Source organism: Pristiophorus japonicus, unplaced genomic scaffold (assembly GCF_044704955.1).
Source record: "Pristiophorus japonicus isolate sPriJap1 unplaced genomic scaffold, sPriJap1.hap1 HAP1_SCAFFOLD_476, whole genome shotgun sequence".
Lineage (NCBI taxonomy): Eukaryota > Metazoa > Chordata > Chondrichthyes > Pristiophoridae > Pristiophorus > Pristiophorus japonicus.
The window spans coordinates 415909-435475 of NW_027254381.1; the positions used below are offsets into that span (position 1 = coordinate 415909).

The following is a 19567-nucleotide window of genomic DNA, read 5'->3' on the forward strand; positions in this document are numbered from 1 at the left end:
ACAGCACAGGTTAGATACAGAGTAAAGCTCCCTCTACACTGTCGCATCAAACACTCCCAGGGCAGATATAGCACGGGTTACATACAGAGTAAAGATCCCTCTACACTGTCCCGTCAAACACTCCCAGGGCAGGTACAGCACGGGTCAGATACAGATTAAATCACACTCTATACTGTCCCATTAAACTATCCCAGGACAGCTACAGCACAGGTTAGATACAGAGTAAAGCTCCCTCTACACTGTCCCATCAAACATTCCCAGGGCAGGTACACCATGGGTTAGATGCAGAGTAAAGCTCCCTCTATATTGTCCCATCTAATGTATTACCTTTGTTTAAGAAGGGAGAAAGGGATAGACCGCGCAATTGCAGGCCAGTCAGCCTAACCTCAGTGGTGGGAAAACTATTGGAAAAAATCCTTAAGGGCAGGATAAATCTTCATTTAGAAAGACACAGATTAATTAAGTGCAGTCAGCATGGATTTGTTCAGAAAAGGTCGTGACTAGCTTGATTGAATTTTTCGAAGAGGTAACCAAGAGGATTGATGAGGGCAAAGCGTATGATGTATTGTATATGGATTTTAGCAAAGCTTTTGATAAGGTACCACATGGCAGATTGGTTACGAAAGTAAAAGCCCATGGGGTCCAGGGCAAAGTGGCAAGTTGAATACAAAATCCAGAATGCTTGCATTTATTAGCTGAGGCATAGAATACAAGAGCAGTGGGGTTATGCTTGAACTGTATAAAATACTGGTTAGGCCACAGCTGGAGTACGGCATGCAATTCTGGTCACCACATTACAGGAAGGACGTGATTGCACTGCAGAAAACATAAAAATATAAGAAATACGAGCAGGAGTAGGCCATACGGCCCTTCGAGCCTGCTCCGCTATTTAATACGATCATGGCTGATCCGATCATGGACTCAGGTCCACTTCCCTGCCTGCTCCCCATAACCCCTTATCGATTAAGAAACTGTCTATCTCTGTCTTAAATTTATTCAATGTCCCAGATTCCACAGCTCTCTTGAGGCAGAAAATTCCACAGATTTACAACCCTCAGGAGAAAAAATTCCTCCTCATCTCAGTTTTAAATGGGCAACCCCTTATTCTAAGATTATGCCCCCTAGTTCTAGTCTGCCCCATCAGTGGAAACATTCTCTCTGCATCCACCTTGTCAAGTCCCCTCACAATCGTATGCGTTTTGATAAGATCACCTCTCGTTCTTCTGAATTCCAATGAGTAGAGGCCCAACCTCCTCAACCTTTCCTCATAAGTCAACCCGCTCATCTCCGGAATCAACCTAGTAACCTTCTCTGAACTGCCTCCACAGCAAGTATATCCTTTCGTAAATATGGAAACCAAAACTGCACGCAGTAATCCAGGTGTAGCCTCAATACCCTGTATAACTGTAGCAAGACTTCCCTGCTTTATACTCCATCTGCTTTGCAATAAAGACCAAGATTCCATTGGCCTTCCTGATCCCTTACTGTACCTGCATACTAACCTTTTGTGTTTCATGCACAAGTACCCCCAGGTCCCGCTGTACTGCAGCACTTTGCAATCTTTCTCCATTCAAATAATAACTTGCTCTTTGATTTTTTTCTGCCAAAGTGCATGACCTCACACTTTCCAACATTATACTCCATCTGCCAAATATTTGCCCACTCACTTAGGCTGCCTATGTCCTTCTGCAGATTTTTCTCTGTCCTCCTCACACATTGCTTTTCCTCCCATCTTTGCATCATCAGCAAACTTGGCTACGTTACACTCAGTCCGTTCTTCTAAGTCGTTAATATAGATTGTAAATAGTTGGGGTCCCAGCACTGATCCCTACGGCACCCCACTAGTTACTGATTGCCAACCCGAGAATGAACCATTTATCCCGACTCTCTGTTTTGTGTTACTTAACCAATCCTCTATCCATGCTAATATATTACCCCCAACCCCTTGAACTTTTATCTTTTATGTAACCTTTTATGAGGCACCTTGTCAAATGCCTTCTGGAAGTCCAAATACACCACATCCACTGGTTCCCCTTTATCCACCATGTTCGATACATCCTCAAAGAATTCCAGCAAATTTGTCAAACATGACTTCCTCTACATAAATCCATGCTGACTCTGCCTGTCCAAATTATGCTTTTCTAAATGTCCTGCTACAGCTTCTTTAATAATGGACTCCAACATTTTCCCAACCACAGATGTTAGGCTAACTGGTCCATAGTTTCCTGCTTTTTGTCTGCCTCCTTTTTCAAATAGGGGCATTACATTTGCAGTTTTCCAATCTGCTGGGACCTCCTCAGAATCCAGGGAATGTTGGTAAATTACAACCAATGCATCCACTATCCCTGCCGCTACTTCTCTTAAGACCCTAGGATGCAAGCCATCAGGTCCAGGGGATTTATCCGCCTTTAGTCCCAGTATCTTACTGAGTACCACCTCCTTAGTGATTGTGATTGTGTTAAGTTCCTCCCCCACTATAGCCCCTTGACTATCCACTGTTGGAACACTGTTTGTGTCCTCTACCGTAAAGACTGATACAAAATATTTGTTCAGAGTTTCTGTCATCTCCATGTTCCCCATTACTAATTCCCCGGTCTCGTCCTCTGAGGGACCAACATTTACTTTAGCCACTCTTTTCCTTTTTATACACCTATAAAACTCTTGCTATCTGTTTTTATATTTCATGCTACTTTACTTTCATAGTCTATCTTCCCTTTATTAATCATTTTTTTAGTCATTCTTTGCTGGTTTTTAAAAGCTTCCCAATCTTCTGTCCTCCCACTAGTTTTGGCCACTTTTTAATGCCCTTGTTTTTAATTGGATACCGTCCTTTACTTCCTTAGTTAGCCACGGATGGCTATCTTTTCTTTTACACCCTTTCCTCCTCACTGGAATATATTTTTCTTGAGAGTTATGAAATATCTCCTACAGAGGTACAGAGGAAATTTAGGAGTATGTTGCCAGGAATGGACAATCTTAGCTATGAGGACAGATTGGATAGGATGGGTTTGTTTTCCTTGGAACAGAGGAGGCTGAGGGGAGACCTAATTGAGGTGTATAAAATTATGAGGGGCCAGATATAGTGGATAGGAAGGACCTATTTCCCTTAGCAGAGGGGTCAAACAACCAAGGGGCATAAATTTAAAGTAATTGGTAGAAGGTTTAGAGGGAATTTGAGGGGAAATTTCTTCATGCAGAAGGTTGTGGGGGTCTGGAACTCACTGTCTGAAAGGGTAGTAGAGGCAGAAACCCTTACCACATTTAAAAAGTACTTGGATGGGCACTTGAACTGCCGTGACCTGCAGGGTTATGGATCTAGAGCTGGAAAGTGGGATTCGGCTGGATAGCCTCTTGTTTTCTGGCACGGACATGATTGGCCGATATGGTCTCCTTCCGTGCTGTAAACTTCTATGATTCTATGATATACGGTTAAATCTCCCTCTACACTGTCCCATTAAACAATCCCAGGGCAGCTACAACATGGGTTAGATACAGAGTAAAGCTCCCTCTACACAGTCCCATCAAACACTCCAAGGGTAGATACAGCACGGATTAGATACAGAGTAATTCTCCCCCGAGACTGACCCATCAAACATTCCCAGGGCAGTTACAGCCCGGGTTAGCTGCGTAGTAAAGCTCCCCCTACACTGCACATCAAACAGTCCCAGGGTAGGTATCGCACATGTTAGATGCAGAGTAAAACTCTCTCTACACTGTCCCATCAAATACTCCCCAGACAGGTAACACACGGGTTAGATACAGATCCCTCTACATTGTCGTATCAAATATTCCCAAGGCATGTACAGCACAGGTTAGATAGAGAGAGTAAAGCCTGTTCCTCATTGTCCCATCTAATGTGGTACCTTTGTTTAAGAAGGGAGAACGGGATAGACTGACTAATTACAGGCCAGGCTGCCTAAGCTCAGTGGTGGGAAAATTATTGGAAAAAATCCTGAAGGACAGGATAAATCTTCATTTAGAAAGACATGGACTAATCAGGGATAGTCAGCATGGATTTGTTAAGGGAAGGTTGTGTCTGACTAACTTGATTGAATTTTTTGAGGAGGTAACTACGAGGGTCGATGAGAGCAAAGCGTTTGATGTAGTGTATCTTGATTTTAATAAAGCTTTTGATAAGGTCCCACATGGCAGATTGGTCACAAAAGTAAAAGCCCATGGGATCCAGGGCGAAGTGGAAAGTTGGATCCAAAACTGGCTCAGAGACAGGAAGCAAAGGGTAATGGTTGATGGGTGTTTCTGTGACTGGAAGGCTGTTTCCAGTGGGGTTCTGCAGGGCGCAGGGCTGGGTACTTTGCTTTTTGTGGTATGCATGAATGATCTAGACTTGAATATAGGGGGTATGATTAAGAAGTTTGCAGATGATACTAAAATCGGCTGTGTGGTTGATAATGAAGAAGAAAACTGTAGACTGCAGGAAGGTATCAATCACCTGGTCAGGTGGGCAAAACAGTGGCAAATGGAATTTAATCCAGAGAAGTGTGAGGTAAAGCATTTGTGGAGGACTAACAAGGAAAGGGAACATAGATTAAATGGTAGGCCATTGAGAAGTGTAGAGGAACAAAGGAACCTTGGAGTGCAGGTCCACAGATCCCTGAAGGTAGCCGGCTAGGTAGATAAGGTGGTTAAGAAAGCATATGGAATCCTTGCCTTTATTAGGTGAGGCATAGAATACAAGAGCAGGGGGGTTTTGCTTGAACTGTATAAAACACTGGTTAGGCTACAGCTGGAGTACTGTGTGCAGTTCTGGTCACCTCATTACAGGAAGGACATGATTGCACTGGAGAGGGGACAGAGGAGATTTATGAGGATGTTGCCGGGAATGGAGAATCTTAGCTATGAGGACAGATTGGATAGGCTGGGCTTGTTTTCCTTGGAACAGGGGAGGTTGAGGGGAGACCTCATTGAGGTGTATAAAATTATGAGGTGCCTAGATATCGTGGATAGAAAGGGCCTATTCCCTTAGCAGAGGGGTCAACAACCAAATTTAAAGTAATTGGTAGAAGGTTTAGAGGGGATTTGAGCGTTCATTTCTTCAACCAGAAGGTTGTGGGGGTCTGGAACTCACTGCCTGAAAGGGTGATAGAGGCAGAAACCTTCACCATATTTAAAAAGTACTTGGATGGGCACTTGAACTGCCGTGACCTGCAGGGTTATGGACCTAGAGCTGGAAAGTGGGATTAGGCTGGATAGCCTCTTGTTTTCCAGCACGGACACGATGGGCTGATATGGTCTCCTTCCGTGCTGTAAACTTCAATGAATCTATGATATACAGGTTAAATCTCGCTCTACACTGTCCCATTAAACAATCCAGGGCAGCTGCAGCACGGATTAGATACAAAGTAAAGCTCCCTCTACACTGACGCATCAAACATTCCCATTGCAGGTACAGCATGGGTTAGATACGGGGTAAAGCTCCCTCTGCACAGTGCATCAAACATACCCAGGGCAGGTAATGCACAGGTTAGATACAGGGTTAACCTCTGTCTACACTGTCCCATCAAACACTCCAGAACAGGTACAGGATGGGTTAGATAAAAAGTAAAGCTCCCTCTATACTGTCCCATCAAATACTCCCAGGGCTGGTGCAGCACAAGTTGCATGTGGAGCAAATGACCCATAAAACAATCCTGGGTAAGTACAGCCCACGTTAGATACGGAATATAGCTCCCTCTACAATGTCCCATAAAACACTCCCAGGTCAAGAGGAGCACGGATTCAATATATCAAGTAAATGTCCGTCAGGACAGGTACAGCACGGGTGAGATACAGCGTAAAGCTCCCCCTACACTATCCCATCAAACACTCCCAGCGCAGGTACAGCACGGGTTAGATACCGAGTAAAGATCCCTCTACACTGTCTCATCAAACCCTGCCAGCCGATAATGAGCAGGGCTCAGGAAATTTGGTTGCTAGGCACTGCAGCGATGTCATAAAGCCGGTCATTCAGCTCAGCTGGTCCTCTCCTTGTCCCTTTAAAAGGTGGAGAGCTGGAACATCCTGTCTCAACACACATCCCCCCTGTTCATACTGAGAATCCCCGGGGAAGGTCCAAGGCCCAGAGTGTGGAACATAACCAAGGGGGAAAGAGGAGGAGAGCTGGGGAGGTAAATCAGGGAGTAGGGACTGAGGGACATCAAGCTTCAGTTTGAGAGCCTGCAGACTTCAGGAGGGGAAGAGTGAGTTCTGTAGTTTTAGGATCCAGGGAGCGAAGAAGGAATAAGGCACCTTACACAAATTGCTACTATTTCACCCTCCACTGCTCTCCAGAACGTGATGATTCTGGCTGGGTACAGTTCAACACTCGCTGGTTCCCCTCCCTCTCCTCCCCTGAAGGTGCTGACTGGCTGGGTTCAGTGCCACACTCACTGGATCCCCTCCCTCTCCTCCCCTGAAGGTGCTGACTCTGGCTGGGTTCAGTTCCACTCACTGGTTCCCCTTCCTCTCCTCCCCTGAAGGTGCTGACTCTGGCTGGGTACAGTTCAACACTCACTGGTTCCCCTCCCTCTCCTCCCCTGAAGATGCTGACTCTGGCTGGGTTCAGTTCTACACTCACCAGTTTCTCTCCAATATGTGACCCATGTGCCCAATCTCTATGTATGAATCTCGACAGTGAGTGTCGACAGGCTATTCCACTGTCCTCACCTGAGGCCTCACATGTGCATTTTCCAGCAGGGTCACTGGACCCTCCTCCCAATGGCTCAGTGGTTAAAGGCACCGCCCAGTGTGGCTGAGTCCTAGGAACAGGAGGGACCCAGGTTTAATCCTGTCTGCATATCCTCCCCCTCTAATCCCCTGTAAAAGCTGTTTACAAAAGTCATCACTAAGTAGGAACATAGGAACAGGAATAGGCAATTCGGCTCCTTGAGCCTGTTCTGCCATTCAATTAGATTGTGGCTGATCAGTATTTTAACTCCGTCTACCTGCCTTGGTTCCATCGCCATTAATACCCTTGCCTAAGAAGAATCTAACAACCTCAGTTTTAGAATTTTCAATTGGCCCCCAGCCTCAGTTTTATGGGGAACAGAGTTCTGGATTTCCACTAGGCTTTAAGAGCATAAGAAATAGGATATACTTTAACCACTAAAGACGCATAATGAGGGGAAATCAATCTATGTGCCTTTAACTAACAGCGACATAGAAAGAGGGAATTAAATGACCTTTAAACACCTGGTCCACTTGGCACTGAAGTGTCTGAAACTCATAATAGGAATGCCAGGGAATCAAAATACAGACAAATGTTAAACTATTTGATTGACAAAAGAAATCTCAATTTAACTTTTAAAAGATAAATTGTTTAACAGGGGTTCACACTGACTCACCTGACTGGCGGACTCAGGATCCACCCCTCAAGCACCGCGATTGGTTGCAGAACATGCTGAACCCTGGGCCCTCCAGCCTCGGAGCTCTCTTCCTATTGGTTCCCAGGGCAATCAATCACCACTCGGCAACATTACGCTGCCAGATGAAGTTGAGTCTCTTAGAGGAAGAAATAAAATGTGGCCGTGAATCTGAGTTAAGAAATAAAATTAGAGAAGCAAGATTAAATTTATAAACTAAACTATTTAAAATCAAATCAATTGCTGCATTTAACATATTCCTTTTGGGCCAAGTGGGAAACAAGTGATGTGTGGGCTATGCAGAGTGTCTGTGCCCGGTTACACAGCGTGTCCCTGGCTCCCCACTCCAAGTGTACATGTTTCAGCTCACATCCAACTGACTGGATAAACCTCGCCTGTCTAAACCCCATCACAGAAATATCAGCATTTGATGTTTAGTTACGCCATACCTTTATAAAACATGGTTAGGCCTCAGCTGATGCATTGTTCTTAATTCTGGGCACCACACTTTCAGAAGGATGTCTATACCTTAGAGAGGGTGCAGAAGAGATTTACTAGAATGGTACCAAGAATGAGGGACTTATATGGAGATACTGGAGAAGCTGCGGTTATTCTCCTTGGAGCAGAAATGGTTAAGAGGAGATTTGATAGAGTGTTCAAAATCATGAACGGTTTTAATAAATCAGATCAGCCATGATCTTATTGAATGGCGGAACAGGCTCGAGGGGCCAAATAGCCTACTTTTTCTTATGTTCTTATCTCCCCTCTGGCTCGTTTGCCAATTACACTAAATCTCTGGTTACCAACCCTTCAGCCACTGTAGTTTCTCTTTTTTAATATTCATTCATGGAATGTGGGCATCACTGGGAAGGCAGGCATTTATTGCCCATCCATAATTACCCTCGAGAAGGTGGTGGTGAGATGCCTTCTTGAAGCTCAGGGGCAGTTAAGAGTCAATCACATTGGTGTGGGTCTGGAGTCACATATAGGCCAGACTAGGTAAGGACAGCAGATTTCCTTCTCCAAAGGACATTAGTGAACCAGATAATCCGGGAGTTTTCATGGTCATCATTTCTGATACTAGCTTCATATTCCAGATTTCTTTAATTGAATTCCCCAGCTGCTGTGGTGGGATTTCAACTCTTGTAACCTGATCCATTAGTCCAGGCCTCTGGATTACTAGTCCAGTAACCCAGGGGAGTGTCAGCCAGTGGCTCAGTGGCAAGCACAACCTTGCCTCTGAGTCAGGAGGTTGTAGGTTCAAGTCCCACTCTAGAGACTGGAGCACAAAAATCTAGGCCAACACTGCAGTGCAGTACTGAGGGTGTGCTGCACTGTTGGAGGCCCTCTGTTCTCTCAGGTGGATGTAAAAGATCCCATGGCACTGTTTTGAAGAAGAGCAGGGGAGTTATCCCCACTGGGCTGGTCAATATTTATCCCTCAATCAACATCACGAAAACAGATTATCTGGTCATTATCATATTGCTGTTTGTGGGAGCTTGCTGTGCGCAAATTGCCAGCCACGTTTCCCACACTACAACAGTGACTACACTCCAAAAGTACTTCATTGGCTGTAAGGCACTTTGGGACATTGTGAAAAGCGATGTATAAATGTAAGTCTCTTTTCTTTCAGTAACGTCCCTCGGCACCCCAGGAAAAGAGTGAGCACTACAGAGGTACTGACCAGAATCTTCCAATCCTCCTTGGATACAGGGCTGGAGAATTGCAAATATTTGACACTTGATCAAAAAAGCGTTCAAGGATAAACCCAGCAACTACTGGCCAGTCAATTTAACCTCTGTAGTGGGGAAGCTTTTAGAAATGATAATCCAGGTCAAAATTAACAGTCACCATTATGGATTATTAAGGAAAGTCAGCATAGATTTGTTAAAGGCAAATCATGTTTATCCAACTTGATTGAGTTTTTGATGAGGTAACAGAGAGGATTGATGAGGGCATTGCAGTTGATGTGATATACATGGACTTCCAAAAGGCGTTTGATAAAGCGCCACATAATAGGTTTGCCAGCAAAGTTGAATCCCACGGAATAAACGGGATAGTGTCAGCATGGATATGAAATTGGCTAAGTGACAGGAAACAGAGAGTAGTGGTGAATGGTTGTTTTTCGGACTGAAGAAAGTTATGCAGTGATGTTCCCGAAGGGTTGTTACTAGGACCACTGTTTTTCTTGATCTATATTAATGGCTTAGATTTGGGTGTGCAGGGCACAATTTCAAAAGGGTGCAGATAACAAAACTTGGAAGTATAGTGAACAAGTGCGGAAGATAGTAATTGACTTTAAGAGGGCATAGGCTGGTGAAATGGACGGACACGTGGTAGATTAAATTTAATGCAGAAAAGTGCGATTTTGGTAGGAAGAATGAGGAGAGGCAATATAAACTAAAGGTTACAAACCTGAAGGGGGTGCATGCGGGTATATGTGCACAAATCGTTGAAGGTGGCAGGACAGGTTGAGAAAGTGGTTAAAAAAAGCTTATGGGATCCTAGGCATCATAGAGGCATAATAATAATCACTTTACTTTATATAGCGCCTTTAACGTAGTAAAACATCCGAAGGTGCTTCACAACAGTGTTACAGACAAACAGATCAATTTGACACCAAGCCATAGAAGAAATGAAGGCAGACGATCAAAAGCTTGTTTAAAGAGGTAGGTTTTAACGAGCGTCTTAAAGGAGGAAAGAGAGGCGCAGAGGTTTAGGGAGGGAGTTCCAGAGCTTAGGGCCCAGGCAACCGATGGTTGAGCAGTTATAATGAGGGATGTTCAAGAGGCCAGAATTTGAGGAGCGCAGACACCTTGTGGGGTTGTGAGGCTGAAAAAGATTAGAGAGATACAGAGGGGCATGTCCATGGAGTGATTTGTAAACAAGGATGTGAATTTTGAAATCGAGGTTGTTTAACTGGGAGCCAATGTAGGTCAGAAAGCACAGGGTGATGGGTGATCTTTACTTGGTGTGGGTTAGTACACGTGCTGCTGAGTTTTGGATGACTTCAAGTTCACATAGTGTGGAAGGCCGGCCAGGAGTGAGTTGGTGCAGTCAAGTCTAAAGGTAACAAAGGCATGAATGAGGGTTTCAGCAGCAGAAGAGCTGAGGCAGGGGCGGAGGCAGGCAATGTTATGGAGCTGGAAAAAGGCGATTTTAGTTATGCCGTGGATATGTGGCTGGAACCTCAAGAGTACAAAAGCAAGGAAGTTATGATGAACATTTTTAAAACACTGGTTCGGCCTCAACTGGAGTATTGTGTCCAATTCTGGCCACCACACTTTAGGATGTGAAGGCCTTAGAAAAGGTGCAGAAAAGATTTACAAGAATTTTTCCACGGATGAGGAACTTCAGTGGATAGACTGGAGAAGCTGGAGTTGTTCTCCTTGGAACAGAGATGGTTGAGAGGAGATTTGATAGACCTGTTTAAAATCATGAAGGACCTGGACAGAGTGGATAGAGAGAAGCTGTTCCAATTGGCAGATGGGTCAAGAACCAGAGGACACAGATTTAAGGCGACTGGCAGAAGAACCAAAGGTGACACAAGAAAAATCATTTTTACGCAGCGAGTGGTTAGGATCTGGAATGCACGGCCTGAAAGAGTGGTGGAGGCAGACTCAATCACGACTTTCAAAAAGGAATTGGATAAGTGCCCTGTATCGGAAAGAAAAACATTTGAAGGGCTCGGGGGAAAGGTTGGGAGAGTGGCACAGGCGCGATGGGCCGAATGGCCTTCCGTGCTGTAACCATTCTCTGATTGTGTGAGCAGAACCACTCTGTTCCCTGACTCAATCTAAAGCCTTCCTGATTGTGAGCACCTCTGTTAAACCTGCCCTGCACCTTCACTGCTCCAAGTATAACCACCCCAGCTGCTGCAGCTTTACTCATGTCAATGGTCACCATCCTGCACCTGGTGGCCTTCCTGCACTAAGATGGTTGCCGCGCAAGCTCCCTGCGCTGCAGCGGATCAATGGGAAGTGCTGTGACGTCAGAGCAAGCCCCGCCCCTCTCGTTCCCTGCTCCCCGTGGCGGGCGGGCGGCCCTGCGTTGCCCAAAGATGGCGGTCGAACTCTTTCCCAATAAACCATCATCTCTCTCCCCTCCACCCCACCAGTAAACAAGACCCGTCGCCGCCCGAAGCTCTCCGGCAGCCACCACCCACTTACCTTTCGGTGGTACAAACCTCACTGCCCACAATATACACTAACGATTTGGATGAAGAAATTGAGTGTAATATCTCCAAGCTTGCAGATGACACTAAACTGGGTGGCGGTGTGAGCTGTGAGGAGGATGCTAAGAGGCTGCAGAGTGACTTGGACAGGTCAGGTGAGTGGGCAAATACATGGCAGATGCAGTATAATGTGGATAAATGTGAGGTTATCCATTTTGGGGGCAAAAACACGAAGGCAGAATATTATCTGAATGGTGGCAGACTAGAAAAAGGGGAGTTGCAACGAGACCTGGGTGTCATGGTACATCAGTCATTGAAAGTGGGCACGCAGATACAGGAGGCGGTAAAGGAGGCAAATAGTATGTTGGCTTTCATAGCTAGGGGATTTGAATATAGGAGCAGGGAGGTCTTACTGCAGTTGTACAGGGCCTTAGTGAGGCCTCAACTAGAATATTGTGTTTAGTTTTGGTCTTCTAGTCTGAGGAAGGACATTCTTGCTATTGAGGGAGTGCAGCGAAGGTTCACCAGACTGATTCCTGGGATGGCTGGACTGTCATATGAGGAGAGACTGGATCAGCTGGGCCTTTATACACTGGAGTTTAGCAGGATGAGAGGGGATCTCATAGAAACGTATAAGATTCTGACGGGACGGGACAGGTTAGATGCGGGAACAATGTTCCCGATGTTGGGAAAGTCCAGAACCAGGGGACACAGTCTTAGGATAAGGGGTAGGCCATTTAGGACTGAGATGAGGAGAAACTTCTTCACTTAGAGGGTTGTTGACCTGTGGAATTCCCGACCGCAGAGAGTTGTTGATGCCAGTTCATTGGATATATTAAGAGGGAGTTAGATATGGCCCTTACGGCTAAAGGGATCAAGGGGCATGAGAGAAAGCAGGAAAAGGGTACTGAGGTGAATGATCAGCCATGATCTTATTGAATGGTGATGCAGGCTTGAGGGGCCGAATGGCCTACTCCTGAACCTAATTTCTATGTCAGTGAGTGGCCCAGCGCCTGCGCACAACTCCGCCTGCCTCACCCACTGCGGCTCACCGAACATCCGGGCCGCGAACGGAGTCCGCCGGCCAACTGCCCTCCCGCGCGCCGCCGTCACTCAGCCCGCAGCCAATGGCGAGGCCACGTGGGGCATCAGCCCGCGCTACTCTGCGCCAATCAGTGGCAGGGGGCGGGGCTACAGCAACAATCAATCAATCGGAGAAAAATACAGGGTGCGCTCTCCCTGAGGGGCAGGGTCACTGAGCCTGTTTATAGGGGCAGGGTCACGGAGCCTGTTTATAGGGGCAGGGTCACTGAGCCTGTTTATAGGGGCAGGGTCACTGAGCCTGTTTATAGGGGCAGGGTCACTGAGCCTGTTTATAGGGGCAGGGTCACTGAGCCTGTTTATAGGGGCAGGGTGACTGAGTCTGTTTATAGGGGCAGGGTCACTGAGCCTGTTTATAAGGGCAGGGTCACTGAGCCTGTTTATAGGGGCAGGGTCACTGAGCCTGTTTATAGGGGCAGGGTCACTGAGCCTGTTTATAAGGGCAGGGTCACTGAGCCTGTTTATAGGGGCAGGGTCACTGAGCCTGTTTATAGGGGCAGGGTCACTGAGCCTGTTTATAGGGGCAGGGTCACTGAGCCTGTTTATAGGGGCAGGGTCACTGAGCCTGTTTATAGGGGCAGGGTCACTGAGCCTGTTTATAGGGGCAGGGTCACTGAGCCTGTTTGTAGGGGCAGGGTCACTGAGCCTGTTTAAAGGGGCAGGGACACTGAGCCTGTTTATAGGGGCAGGGTCACTGAGCCTGTTTATAGGGGCAGGGTCTTCTCTTCTGCCGCAGTCCCTCGGAGTCGAGGATCACTTGCTGCCACATTAAAAATGACAGCGATGGTCAGGAAAATGCTGGAGTCAATTATTAAAAATGAAATAGCAGCGCATTTGGAAAACAGTGACAGGCTCGATCCAAGTCAGCATGGATTTATGAAAGGGAAATCATGCTTGACAAATCGTGTTTTTTGCGGATGTAACTGTAGAGTGGACAAGGGAGAACCAGTGGATGTGGTGTATTTGGACTTTCAAAAGGCTTTTGACAAGGTCCCACACAAGAGATTGGTGTGCAAAATTAAAGCACATGGTATTGGGGGTAATGTACCGACGTGGATAGAGAACTGGTTGGCAGACAGGAAGCAGACAGTTGGGATAAACGGGTCCTTTTCAGAATGGCAGGCAGTGACTAGCAGGGTACCGCAGGGCTCAGTGCTGCGATCCCAGCTATTTACAATCTACAATAATGATTTAGACGAAGGAATTGAATGTAATATCTTCAAGTTTGCAGATGACACTAAGCTAGGTGGCAGTGCGAGCTGCGAGGAGGATGCTAAGAAGCTGCAGGGTGACTTGGACAGGTTAGGTGAGTGGGCAAATGCATGGCAGATGCAGTATAATGTGGGTAAGTGTGAGGTTATCCACTTTGGTGGCAAAAACAGGAAGGCAGATTATCTGAATGGTGACAGATTAGTAAAAGGGGAGTTGCACCGAGACTTGGGTGTCATGATACATCAGTCATTGAGGTTGGCATGCAGGTACAGCAGGCAGTAAAGAAAGCAAATGGCATGCTGGCCTTCACAGCGAGGGGATTTGAGTATAGGAGCAGGGAGGTCTGGCTGTAGTTATACAGGGCCTTGGTGAGACCACACTTTGAGTATTGTGTGCAGTTTTGGTCTCCTAATCTGAGGAAGGATGTGCTTGCTATTGAGGGAGTGCAGCGAAGGTTCACCAGACTGATTCCCGGGATGGCAGGACTGACATATGAGGAAAAACTGGATCGGCTTGGCTTATACTTACTGGAATTTAGAAGAATGAGAGGGGATCTCATAGAAATGTATAAAATTCTGACGGGATTGGACAGGTTAGATGCAGGATAAATGTTCCCGATGTTGGGGAAGTCCAGAACCAGGGGTCACAGTCTAAGGATATGGGGTAAGCCATATAGGACCAAGATGAGGAGAAACGTTTTCACCCAGAGTTGTGAACCTGTGGAATTCTCTGCCACAGAAAGTTGTCGAGTCCAGTTCGTTGGACATATTCAAAAGGGAGTTTGATGTGGCCCTTACGGTTAAAGGGATCAGGGTGTATGGAGAGAAAGCAGGAATGGGGTACTGAAGTTGCTTGGTCAGCCATGATCATATTGAATGGTGGTGCAGGCTCGAAGGGTCAAATGGCCTGCTCCTGCACCTATTTTCTATGTTTCTATGAGTTCTCAGGTGACTGAAGAGTCCAATGCAGGAATTACAGTCTCTGTCACAGGTGAGGTAGAAGGTGGTTGAAGGAACGGGTGGATGGGGAGCCTGGGTTGTCGTGCGCTCCTTCCGCTGTCAGTGCTTGGCTTCAGCTTGCTCCCGGCGAAGAGACTCGAGCTGTTCAGCGCCTTCCCGGATGCTTTCCTTCACTTAGGGTGGTCTTTGGCCAGGGATTCCCAGGTGTCGGTGGGGATGTTGCACTTTTTCAAGGCGGCTTTGAGGGTGTCACTGCCTGTTTAAATGGGCAGTGTCTCTGTTTAAATTTGCAGTGACTCTGTGTTTGTTTAAAGGGAGAGGGAGTGAAATTTTGCTACTTTGCATCTCGTGTTACTGCCCCCAGCTCACGAAATGGGGTGCAAGAGAGTTTGCGACTGGGCGCGGTGAGAACAGTGCTTTCCGCTAAAGTTGGCGGGAGTTTTGCAGTGACTCTGCTGCACTCCGTGATGCTGAAGTAATAACCATGCACAGCGCCCCAGACCAAAAATTGTCCCCCGCCCCCTGGTCCTGTGCCTGGCACTGACAACCACAGCTTCAGCAGTCGGGTTTCAGTCGGATGTCGGCTGGTAGAGCGCTACTTACAGGCACCGTAGTAATTCCCGCCTCCTGTATGGCTCAGAGATGTGGACCATGTACAGTAGACAGCTCAAGTCGCTGGAGAAATACCACCCACGATGTCTCGCAAGATCCTACAAATCTCCTGGGAGGACAGACTCACCAACATTAGCGTCCTCATCCAGGCCAACATCCCCAGCATTGAAGCACTGACCACACTCGATCAGCTCCGCTGGGCAGGCCACATAGTTCACATGCCAGACACGAGACTCCCAAAGCAAGCACTCTACTCGGAACTTGCCCACGGCAAACGAGCCAAAGGTGGGCAGCAGAAATGTTAGAAGGACACCCTCAAAGCCTCCCTGATAAAGTGTGACATCCCCACTGACACCTGGGAGTCCCTGGCCAAAGACCGCCCGAAGTGGAGGAAGAGCATGCGGGAAGGCGCTGAGCTCCTCAGTCTCGTCACCGAGAGCATGCAGACGTCAAGTGCAGGCAGCGGAAAGAGCGTGCGGCAAACCAGACTCCCCACCCACCCGTTCCTTCAACCACTGTCTGTCCCACCTGTGACAGAGACTGTGGTTCTCGTATTGGACTGTTCAGCCAACTAAAAACTCATGCTAAGAGTGGAAGCAAGTCTTCCTCGATTCCGAGGGACTGCCTAGGATGACTTACAGGCACCAGCATCTGGTTTACTTTTAGTCGGCCAATAATGCTTTCTTAGTTTCACATAGTCTATGTGCCCGTTTAAAGGGAGAGTCTCTGTGCCCATTTAAAGGGACAGTTTCTTTGGATTTTCTGATTACTTCAAACATTGGTATGCCCCACTTTGTGATTTGGAGAACAACAGGCAGTAATGTTTGCAGCAGTGACACCGAACCTCAATGCTCATATCAGCATCTTGGAAAAGATAAGAGGAAGGCTGCAAAGTCCAAAAGGACGTTGTTTGAACAGCCAAGGAAAAGCAAGAGGCAATGGGAAATCCTCATAGGGGACTCCATCATCAGGCACACAGACAGCACCCTATGTAGAGGCAAGGCTGTGTCAAGAGCAAACTTCTATTTTCCAGGAGCCAAGATAGCTGATCTCCAGGGTCGTGTGGATGAACTAATGAAAGGTGAGTGTCAGGATTCTGCAGTAGGTTTACATATTGGAACTAACGATATCATGGATAGAAGTCCATTTGTTTTGCAGGATTCCTACAAAAGCCTCATAGATGTCCTTCAGCAAAGGGGTGCAAGGGTAGTAGTCTCCGGGCTATTACCAGTCATGTCCAGATCGAGGGAGAGGAATAGCCAAATCCGTGGGATTCAACATTGGCTTCAGGACCTCTGCAAGAAGAAGCTTCACTTCATCAATAATCGGGAGGTGTTCAGCAAGGGGTTAGTGCAGATAAGTTCAAAGTTAGCCTTACTGCACGTGATAATTACATAGCAGCAAAGCATGAAGATAAACCAGTTAGGGAGCAAACAAGAATTAATAGATGTTAGATCTTTTAAATTGCTTTCATGTAAATGCAAAGGAGTGTTAGAAGCAAATTGTTAGAATTGCAATCCTGTGCTGTGTTGAAGAATTTAGACATTGTGTATTTCTCAGACATGACTAGATGACAATGATGGCACAGACATTCACCTAAAGGGCTACAAGGGTTTCAGAAAGGTTAGTGTAGGCCAAAGGGGAGGTGGGGTTGCTATTTTTATCAGTGAGAATCTAACAGCTCGAGAGAGACTTGATATTGCCTCATTAGGCACAGCTGAAGCTATCTGGGTTCAAGTGGACCAAGCTCACGGGCAGGGATTAATTATCGCTAATTGCCTGTATTTTTAATTGATCACTGCACTCTGGAATGGTTCCTGCAGATTGGAAAGAGTCCCCATTTTTAAAAAAGGTGACAATGCAGACCCAGGTAGCTATAGGCCCATCAGTTTGACATCAGTAATAGGTAAAACCCCAGACACCATAAAGTCTCATGGCTTCAGGTCAAGCATGGATAAGGAAACCTGCTGATTACCACCTACTGCCCTCCATCAGCTGATGAATCAGTACTCCCCCATGTTGAACACCACTTGGAAGAAGTACTGAGAGTAGCAAAGACACAGAATGTACTCTGGGTGGGGGACTTCAATGTCCATCATCAAGAGTGGCTCGGTAGCACCACAACTGTCCGAGCTGGCCCAGTCCTGAAGGACATAGCTGCCAGACTGGGCCTGCAGCAGGTGGTAAAAGAACCAACATGAGGGAAAAACCTATTTGACCTTGTCCTCACCAATCTACCTGTCGCAGATGCATCTGTCCATGACAGCATTGGTAGCAGCAACCACTGCACAGTCATTCTGGAGATGAACTCCCGTCTTCACACGGAGGACACCCTCCATTGTGTTGTGTGGCACTACCACCGTGCTAAATGGGGTATATTCAGAACAAATCTAGCAGCTCAAAACTAGGCATCCATGAGGCACTGTGGGCCATCAGCAGCAGCAGAATTGTATTCCACCACAATCTGTAACCTCATGGCCCGGCATATGCCTCACTCTACCATTACCATCAAGCCAGGGGAGCAACCCTGGTTGAATGAAGAGTGTAGAAGAGTATGCCAGGAGCAACACCAGACGTACCTGAAAATGAGGTGCCAACCTGGGGAAGCTGCAACACAGGACGACACGCATGTTAAAAAGTGGAAGCAGCATGTCATAGACAGGGCTAAGCGATCCCACAACCAACGGATCAGATTAAAGCTCTGTAGTCCAGCCACATCCAGTGGTGAATGGTGGTGGACCATGAAACAATTAACGGGAGGAGGAGGCTCTATGATTATCCCCATCCTCAATGATGGCAGAGCACAGCACGTGAGTGCAAAAGAAAAGGCTGAAGTGTTTACAACCATCTTCAGCCAGAAGTGTCGAGTGGATGATCCATATCGGCCTCCTCCTGAGGTCCCCACCATCACAAAAGCCAGTCTTCAGCCAATTTGATTCACTCCACGCGATATCAAGAAACGGCTGAATGCACTGGATACAGCAAAGGCTATGGGCCCCGACAACATCCCGGCTGTTGTGCTGAAGATGTGCTCCAGAACTAGCCGTGCCTCTAGCCAAGCTGTTCCAGTACAGCTACAGCACTGGTATCTACCCAATATAGAAAACTGCCCAGGTATGTCCTGTCCACAAAAAGCAGGACAAATCCAATCCGGCCAATTACCGCTCCATCAGTCTACTCTCAATCATCAGCAAAGTGATGGAAGGTGTCGTCCACAGTGCTATCAAGCGGCACTTACTCACCAATAACCTGCTCACCGATACCCAGTTTGGGTTCCCCCAGGACCATCGGTTCCAGACCTCATTACAGCCTTGGTCCAAACATGGACAAAACAGCTGTATTCCAGAGGTGAGGTGAGAATGCCTGCTCTTGACATCAAGGCAGCATTTGACCGAGTGTAGCATCAAGGAGCCCGAGTAAAACTGGTCAATGGGAATCAGGGGAAAACTCTCCACTGGCTGGAGTCATACCGAGCACAAAGGAAAATGGTTGTGGTGGTTGGAGGTCAATCATCACAGCCCCAGGAGTTCCTCAGGGCAGTGGCCTGGGCCCAAACATCTTCAGTTGTTTTATCAATGACCTTCCTTCCAGAAGTGGGGATGTTCGCTGATGACTGCACAGTGTTCAGTTCCATTCGCAACTACTCAGATAATGGAGCAGTCCATACCCGTATACAGCAAGACCTGGACAACATTCAGGCTTGGGCTGATAAGGGGCAAGTAACATTCACGACACAAAAGTGCCAGGCAATGACTATCTCCAACAAGCGAGACACCACTGCCCCATAATATTCAATGGCATTACCATCGCCGAATCCCCTACCATCAACATCCTCGAGGTTACCATTGACCAGAAACTTAACTGGACCAGCCACATAAATACTGTGGCAACAAGAGTAGGTCAGAGGCTGGGTATTCTACGGCCAGTGTCTCACCTCCTGACTCCCCAAAGCCTTTCCACCATCTACAAGGCACAAGTCAGGAGTGTGATGGAATACTCTCCACTTGCCTGGATGAGTGCAACTGCGACAACACAAGCAGCTCGATACCATCCAGGACAAAGCAGCCCACTTTATTGGCACCCCATTGAACACCTTAAACATTCACTCCCTCCATCATCGACGTACCGTGGCTGCAGTGTTTACCATGTAC

At 47.0% G+C, this 19567-nt stretch overlaps 1 protein-coding gene across 6 annotated transcripts in view; it reads right to left on the reverse strand.

The window, feature by feature from the left end:
- Positions 1 to 19567, reverse strand: part of LOC139252674 (zinc finger protein 239-like) — a 173599-nt gene that overhangs the window by 128227 nt on the left and 25805 nt on the right. For 4 of the 6 annotated variants that reach the window (XR_011591500.1, XR_011591498.1, XR_011591499.1 and 1 more), the window contains exon 3: positions 7341 to 7529. The exons of 1 other annotated variant lie outside the window; for it this stretch is intronic. The gene's annotated coding sequence lies outside the window, so the exon portion shown is untranslated. The remainder of the gene's footprint in view (positions 1 to 7340; positions 7530 to 19567) is intronic. One more of the 6 variants, XM_070873450.1, reaches the window with a different exon arrangement.